Below are 8757 nucleotides of genomic sequence, written 5' to 3' on the forward strand. Positions count from 1 at the left end.
CCTGTTCCACATAGGGTTCACAGTCTTAATCCCCATTTTATAGATGAGGTAACTGAGGCACAGAGAAGTGAAGTGACTTACCTAAGGACATTCAGCAGACAAGGGGCAGAGCTGAGATTAGTATGAAGACTGTGAGCCTCACGTGGGACAACCTTATCACCTTGTATCCCCCAGCGCTTAGAACAGTGCTTTGCACATAGTAAGCGCTTAACAAATACCAGCATTATTATTATCCAAATCCTTTTGATTCCTAGGCCTGTGTTCTATCCACTAGGCCATGCTGCTTCTCTATTGTATCTACCTCAGGGCTTAGTACAGTGCCTGGCACATAGTAAGGGCTCAAAAATGCTACAAAAAACAAAAAAATTGCTTAGAGAGTTGCAGCCTGAGGGATTGGTGCAGACACCTGTGGTGTTTATCCTAAATGCAACAGAAGCAGCCATCTACATTTATACCTTCTAGAACCTCCACAAAACATTAGCTTCCTGGTAACCATAGCAATTGCCTTGGATACAACAGAGCTCTATTAGAAAGAACCCAAAGGCCGAGGAAAGCAGTAGAGATTGAGAGAAAAGCCCGTTGAACAAATGGAGAGGATGATGGTAATTCCTCTGTGACAGTGTAGAAGGGGAGATATCTACCACAGACGTAGCTAGATCCAAGGTGATACACTTGATTCCAGGATAAAGGCACTCGGGGGCTGATTCAGAATACCATATCCGGAGGTCCCAGTAGGTTTCTGTCCGGTTTTATGCACTGCTTGCACCGCTAGAGGAACAGAGTGGCCAAGAGGTAAGACCACTGGGCTGGGAGGCAGGAGACCTGGGATCTCATTCTGACTCTGTCACTTGCCTGTGCTGTGACCTTGGGCGCATCACTGAAGTTTTTAATGTCTCCTTTTCCTCATCTTTAAAATGGGGATTAAATACCTGTTCTCCCTCTCCCTTACACCCATGAGGGATAGGGATTGTGTCCAACTCAATTAACATGTAGCTATCCCAGCACTTAGGGCAGTATTTGACACACAGTAAGCGCTTAGCAAATGCCACAGTGCTAATACTTCTCCAATACTGTACTCTCTCAAGTGGTCAGTACAGTGCTTTGCACATAGTAAGCATGTGATTCTCTGTTATTTCACCTTTCTCAGACCCATTTATAGCTTAAGTGGCCACAGCTGAGTGTCTAAGCTGTGTCAGAGTAGAAGTATTAGAATGATCATATTTCTAAGTGCTCACTATGTGTCCAACTCTCTTTTAAGTGCTGGGGTAGATACAAGGTAATCAAGTTGGATACAGTTTCTGACCTACATGGAACTTAAAGTCTAAGTAGGGGGAAAAGGGCATTTAACAGTTTAACATTTGACAGTTGAGAAAACTGAAGCACAGAGAAGTAGGTTGCCCATGGTCACAGAGCATGCACCTGACAGAGCTAGGATTAGAACCCAGGTGCTCTGACATCTAGGACCATGCTTTTTCCACTAGGCCATGCTGCTTCTCAATGGATCCGCCATTTTTCACCCATCACCTCATCAGGTGATCACCCAGCCAGCCACGATGTCAGAATTGGTGAGAAAAGAGTGGATTAATTATTTTTCCGTGGTGTGGTAAATCTTAAGGTTAAGACCATGGTTTTAGGGACTCAACTTTGTGATGGAAGCCTTCTCCCTACCTGCTTATAATTCACTCCTCATCTTCCAAGTTTTTCTTAATGGAGCTTCTTACGCTAAGGCCTTCTAACTTTTTGGGGTGTCAGAACGATAAAAACGCCCAGTTTTACGGTTGCCCTTGCCCTCATTCACCACCAACTCCAAGTCCCCCTGGGTACGTACTTTCTACTAGCACCTGCTTCTCTGTCATCTCATTTATGACACGCACTTAGCACAGAGATATTTTTAAAGACCAGGGTTGTTTAACCACCATTTTTTTTCCAAGGTAGAATAGTAGTTGCGAATTGGTTTTCTGTGCTCAGTACCCTGGAGATAAGTGAGGTGATCAGGGGTTGAAACTGAGTCCAAGTTGTGACCAGGCCTTGATTGCTAAGGTGGTGGATTCATTTGCCATATTATCAGGGACTTCTTTAGTGCAAGGTGTTACCAGAGGTTGCAAAGAGTGCAGGCTAGAGAACTGGTTGTGGATTGAATATGGTGTTTGATGTTGAAGAAGAAGGTGTTTGAAGTGCTAAACTTTTTTTGAGGTTATTGTGTGATAAAAGGGTGAAAGGTTTCCAGAGCTTTTTAGAGTTTTGCTTTGCAGTTTCTTTGTAGTGGCTTTGCCGAACACTTAGAGGTCCTTCGGTCTCTCTTCTATTCCCTCGTAACCATTGCTTCGTTCTCTTAATACCCTTCTCTCACCCTTTATGCTCTCTTTCTTGTCACTCTTTTCTATTTCTACTCTCTCTCCCGTCCCCTTTCTTGGTCTCTGTTCCCTCCTTTCCAGCTCTTCTTCTCCTCTCCCTATTCTTCCTCCTATTGTTTTCCTCAATCGTTTCTCCTCTCTCCCTCTGCCCCTTAATTCTTCACCATGGTCCTGGAGAGAAAGTTTCTAGTGATGAAACCTTTCCAAGTCCAAGTTGCAAACAGAACAAAATGGGAAGAAGCTTCTGGCATTAAAGCAGAATATCAAATACCAATCAATCAGTCAATCCTCTAAACTGTAAGGTCATTATGGGTAGGGAACGTGTCCATTTATTGTAGTACTGTACTCTCCCAAGCACTTCGCACAGTGCTCTCCACACAGCACTCAGTAAATACGATTGAATTAATTTATTGAGCACTTACTATGTGCAGAGTTCTAAGCCTTGGGAGAAAGAATGAGCAGACACGGTCCCTGTCCAAAGTAAGTTTACAGTCTAGAGAGGAGACAGACGTTAATATGAACAAGCAATTTGTAATAAATAATCTGCCCCTCTCAGGATTGGCATCTGGAGAGTTTCCAGTATTCTACCAGTCTCGGCTAAGGGAGGGACAGTGAAGCAGAGGCATACTCATTCCATTCCTAGCTTGGGCAGTGACTAGTGAGTGGATGGTAATCTGCTACAAATTAAATCTCATTTGTGCTGGGCAGCATCAACATGGGAGAGAGTCAAGGGCAGAGACTCACGTTTACTGTGCAGCAGAAGATAATGGCAAGCCACTTCTGTAATTTTACCGAGAGAACTGTATAGATACACTACCAGAATGACTGCAGATGGAGGTGGGGAGTTTTGGGAGACAGGTGTCCGTGAACTCTCTATGGGTCGGAGACAATTCAACAGCATAAAACAAGACAGAAAATAATCTAAAGATATGTACATAAGTAATGAGGGTTGGGGGTGAGGAGAATAACAAATATGACTTGTATCCCATCATTATCACTTGACGTTCACAAATCACGTGTTTTCAATTCCCAGTGTTTTTTTCGAATCCTTCCTTTAAACTTTTCAGCTCAGACCAGTACAGTGGTCTTATTATTTTTTTCCCCGTGGATTTATTCGGTGGCCGAGAACGAGTTCCATCCCAAATAGATTCCAAACAAATTTGATAGTTTATTGCCTGCAGTGAGTGGAAGGGAGCGTGAAACTGCTTAAGGTCAAATGTGAGTGTGCTAAACCCAGAGTTCTGTGAAAAATCTGCTGCACGCTCTCAAAAGGTAAAAACAGAAAAATTGGTTTTCAAGTGATTTTTGCCTTGGCCTATTTCAACCATTTCCATTGAAATGACATTGAGGAAACTCCACTGCCTAGACTCACTTACTGCGTTAACTCCCTGTGCCGATGAAGGGGGCTGTTGAGATTGCATTCTGAGTGGTTAAAGCCCTGGAGAACGGACAGTGCACTCACGTGTCTGATACCAATTCTACAGAGAAGCAGTGTGGCCTAGTGGCAAGAGCAAGAGCCTAGGAATCAGAGGACCTGGGTTCTAATCTCGGATCCACCACTTGTCTGTCGTGTGACCTTGAGCAAGTCACTTCCCTTCTCTAGGCTTCAGTTACCCCATCTGTGAAACGGGGATTAAGACTATGAGCCCCATGTAGAATATGGATGGGGCCTATCTGATTACCTTGTATCTATCCCAGTGCTTAGTACATTGCCTCGCACATAATAAGCATGTCACAGCATGGCTCAGTGGAAAGAGCCTGGGCTTGGGAGTCAGAGGTGCTGGGTTCTAATCCCGGCTCCGCCGCTTGTCAGCTGTGTGACCTTGGGCAAGTCACTTAACTTCTCTGTGCCTCAGTTTCCTCATCTGTAAAATGGGGATGAAGACTGTGAGCCCTACATGGGCCAACCCGATTACCTTGTGTCTACCCCAGTGCTTAGAACAGTGCTTGGCACATAGTAAGCGCTTAACAAATACCAACATTATAATTAAATACCATAACAACAGTGGAGATAAATTAATCATATATATATATTTAAAATAGTGCTTGGCACATAGTAAGTATTTACTATGTGCCAAGCACTATTTTAAATGCTGAGTTAGATACAATTCAGTCATATCCGTCATATTCCCCTCTCCCACACTGTTAGACACATTTCCTGCCCACAGTGAGCTTAGAGTCTGGAGCGGGAGAGATGTGCCTATTAGAATGGCCTCCAAAGAAGACCATCACTTTGTCTTCAGTTTCACCTAAGGGCAAACATGGACTCTGACAGCTAGAATTTAAACATATGAGAAAGGGAGAAAAAGTTCCCCAAAGTCATAAATAAGGACTGAAATGGGTCTCGCCCTTTCTTTTTATGTTTCCTGATCTCTCACTTGACTCCTGGGTCTGCAGAGTCTAACAGACACGCTTGTGTATTTTTTTATTCCTACTGGTATTTGTTAAGAACTATGCCCCCTGTTCATGCTCTAAATGGGGCTCACAGTCTTAATTCCCTTTTTGCAGATAAGGTCCAAGAGGCCTTCCCTAACTAAGCACCCCCTTTCCTCCTCACTCACTCCTTTCTGCGTTGCCCTGACTTGCTCCCTTGGTTCCTCCCCGCTCCCAGCCCCACAGCACTTAGGTTCATATCTGTGATTTATTTATCCGTAATGATACCTGTCCCCCTCACTGTAGACCTTAATGACCATCGTGGGAAGGGAATGTGTCCATTTATCATTGTATTTTGCTCTCCCAAGCACTTAATACAGTGTTCTGCACATAGTAGGTGCCCAATAAATACCACCGAATGAATGAATAAGGTCACTAAAGCCCAGAGAAGTGAAGTGATTCACCAAAGGTCACACAGCAGACGAGTGGCAGAGCTGAGATGAGAACCCAAGTTATTCTGACTCTCAGGCTCAGGCTCTACCTAGTTGGTCAAATATGGTGGTCAAGAGGTAAGTCACAGTAGTGCACTGCTTAAGCAACAGATACCCGAGACATTTTCACAGACAGCCTTCCCTGCATTTCCTTCTCTTTAAGTGGTCTTACAGAGACCTACAATACCCTTAAAAGGTTCAGGTAGCAAGATCCATTTTGCGTGATTCCTCCTCAACCCCATCTTTGCATTTTTTTGTGCATTTGTAATTTTTGGACAAAACTGTGGCTTAAAGGAAAATGATTTCCAGGCGTGGGACTCAGAGATCATGGGTTCTAATTCTAGCTCCGTCACTTGTCAGCTTTGTGACTTTGGGCAAGTCGCTTCACTTCTCTGTGCCTCAGTTCCCTCATGTGTAAAATGGGGATGAAGACTGTGAGCCCTACGTAGGACAACCTGATCACTTATATCTACCTCAGTGCTTAGAACAGTGCTTGGCACATAGTAAGAGCTTAACAAATACCAACGTTATTATTATTATATGTAGGTTAAACAAAAGACTTGAGTTGAGAATGATGCCAAGGTTATGTAGGCTTATGAGACAGGGAATGCTGTCTACATGGATGAGAAAATCAAGAGGAGGATAGTGTTTGGGTGGGAAGATGTGAATGTTCTCTTCTGGATATGTTAAGGTTGATGTTTCAGTAAGACCTCCAAGTAGAGATGACCTGAAGGCAAGAGGAAATGTGAGACTGCAAAGGAGAGAGAACAGAGCTGCAGTTGGAGATTCAGGAATCATCTGCAAAGAGATGGTAGTTGAGGCCACGAGAGCAAATGATTTCTCCAAGGGAATGGGTGTAGCTTGAGAATAGAAGGACACCCGCTGAACCTTGAGGGACTCCCAGAGCTAGGCGGTGGGAGGAAGAAAAGGATCCCCCAAAAGAAACTGAGAATGAGTGGCTAGAGAGACAGAAGGGGAAGCAGGAGAGGACAGTGTCAGTGAACCCAGACTCCATCACCTCACCTTGCCATGTCTTCATATACTCAGTTTTATGGGATAAGAGAACCGATTCCTACAGGGAATCAGCATGCAGGAATTGGTGTGATGATAAGAGATTGTGTGTTCAATTGAAATGGGTTAAGAAAAGCTTCAAAGAACCAAAAGAAAAAAAGAAAAGGAAAAACAGTTTCGATTTATCACACATTCAGGTTTTGAACTGTCCTGAATCCTAATACTGAAGAAGATGTATCCTCAAACTGAGAGACTACTCTATTTGTCCCAAGCCTTGACACCCCACGAAAATATTGCCTCAATTCACCCTTCCTTTCACCGTTACAGGCTGGTCTCGACGTAAGAGATTTCGAGATAAGATGCATGTTACTTATGATGTTTCCAAATGTCCGCTACAGCTTTGCAACACATTGATTATTCCAACTTTACCACACTAGCCTACTTTCTGCCACCAGGAGCGGGGCAAGGGCACCACTGGGGAATGGGGAGGCAAACTTTAGATTTTTAAGGGGGGCTGGAGGGTGGAAACATGCCTTGAATAGCAGGGGAGCTTCACCCATCTATTTCCCACCCAATAAAGTCAGAGTTGCTCCTCTGTGGGAGAACCTCTCACCCTCAGTATACATATACTAATGAACCTATATCGCTCTACCTGATTGATAAATGTAGATAACTCTTCATTCTGTTGATAAAAATCAGGGTTCCAGCTTGGTTGGTTTGGAACCTAATCCCTCATTTATAACATTTTCCTTAAGGGGAAATGGGTTCTGACTTAACAACTCATTTAAAATGCAGTTTTTGAGAGCCAACTGGATGTTTGATTTTAGGATTGCTGACTTTCTCAGGAGTCAGAGAGCTGTTTAAAAACTTTCATCCCATAGGGCATTTGCCAGCAAATAAGAAATAAGTATACCCTTAAAACAATTTTTTGTTTTCAAATCATCCTAATTTTGTCTTTTTTCCTAGTAAGTGCAATCATTTTACAGGTCAGTAGGTACCTCTATTACAAACAAATAACCTTAATACGTTTTTGTCCTTATGCATGAACATCTGCCTATGGCTTTGACAATCACACGACTATAAGCAGTACCAAACGGCAATCCTCAGAAATGTCAAACAGCCTACCCAAAACTGAGGACGCTCAGTTCTCTCAACAACATGCAGAATTCAAATGGCAGCTTCTAGACATTGGAAGTTTCCTGAAACTTTCTCCAGCGAAGGACAGGATAATATGTGATGGAGAGGAAAGTTAATTAATGGCATTTATGGACTCCAATCTGTTTTTCTTTTTAAACAGTGGACCCCTGAGCACATAGAGATACCAAAGACCATCTTTTCTTTTTTTTAATCCTTTATCCTTTCAAGGATTCAGTGAAGCAGTGTTTCATAATAGTGTCAAATTAGTAGAAAATCTGAGGTATAGCAATTTGACAATGATATAACTGTCATGAAGGGTCTACTTTCCGCTTGTACCTACTCAGGCATAATTAGAATCAAATATCTACCTCTCAGCATTTCTCTTGGGCTCATCCAACTCTGAAAGCTCTCAGGCCATTAAGGCATATCAATTAGTAATGATTTTTTTTCAGCCCCCAGCAACCAGCGAAGCGTACATTAAAGGTGATATCTGCAGTCAAAACTCTAATGTGCACATTCTGAAAATATCTACTTTGACGAACAGAATGTTATCATCTGGGAAACTCATTTGCTTAAAGTTTTATACTTGCCGCTATTAAAAATATTTCATTTTGCTGGATAAATGTCCTATGAACATTTCCATATCTATTAAGCCATATTAATTGTACAAAGGTTTGGAAAACATGAGAATCATTAAAGGTATAAATGGGTTGTGCAATAGCCCGGAAGAGCTAATGTTATCACTTCTTTGGCCAGTTTTACAACCCTCTTAGTATAATCATTTTTAACGGAGTCATCATGACCCAAGGAAAGTTGCTTCTATTTTTTTTTGGCTCTCCAATTGAGCAGATGTCTTCGGCTCAGCTCGTTTCAATAGTCAAATTACATTGCAGTCATGCTTCTTTTAACTGTATGAATTTATGCAGTTAGGAAATATTGGGAAATCTTTTCCTTTTTTTTTTGCAGATACCCAAGCATTTTCTGTCACGTGACTCCAGTTCTCCCTTGGATGGGAAGCAGTGTGGAAAAATAACTCTGCTTTCATAACATGGGTCTTCTCTGAGGGCCCGATTTTGGAACAAATAATTAAAAACAAATATACAATCACAGACTTATGAAGTCCACTGGAAATTGAACTGGAAAAATTACCCTACTCTCTGGCAAGGGTGATAAAACTAGTTCAGAGAGGTTCTAGACCATTACAACTGGGTCCCGATAGACGATGGTAGATGATGGTAAATGGGTTTAAGCATAACTGAATCTCCAAACAGTTCCCATGCTACTGAGAGAAAAGACAGGTTTTGAAGGTGTCATTTGCTTAAACCATCAATCAATCAATGCTATTTATTGAACACTTGCTGGGCACAGAGCACTGTGCTAAGGACGTGGAA

General features: G+C 42.5%; 1 long non-coding RNA gene and 1 other non-coding gene across 2 annotated transcripts; both read left to right on the forward strand.

Annotated features, from left to right (window-relative positions):
• The first annotated feature begins 500 nt into the window (after window positions 1–500).
• LOC103170118 lies at window positions 501–8477 on the forward strand. The gene is made up of 3 exons (XR_485980.3): window positions 501–792; window positions 1482–1565; window positions 8333–8477. It is a non-coding gene; the product is annotated as an uncharacterized LOC103170118 (long non-coding RNA).
• LOC114812989 lies at window positions 2901–3039 on the forward strand. Its single transcript, XR_003760602.1, has one exon. It is a non-coding gene; the product is annotated as a small nucleolar RNA SNORA7 (small nucleolar RNA).
• Window positions 8478–8757: the final 280 nt, after the last annotated feature.

This window comes from Ornithorhynchus anatinus, chromosome 6, assembly GCF_004115215.2.
Source record: "Ornithorhynchus anatinus isolate Pmale09 chromosome 6, mOrnAna1.pri.v4, whole genome shotgun sequence".
Classification (NCBI taxonomy): domain Eukaryota; kingdom Metazoa; phylum Chordata; class Mammalia; order Monotremata; family Ornithorhynchidae; genus Ornithorhynchus; species Ornithorhynchus anatinus.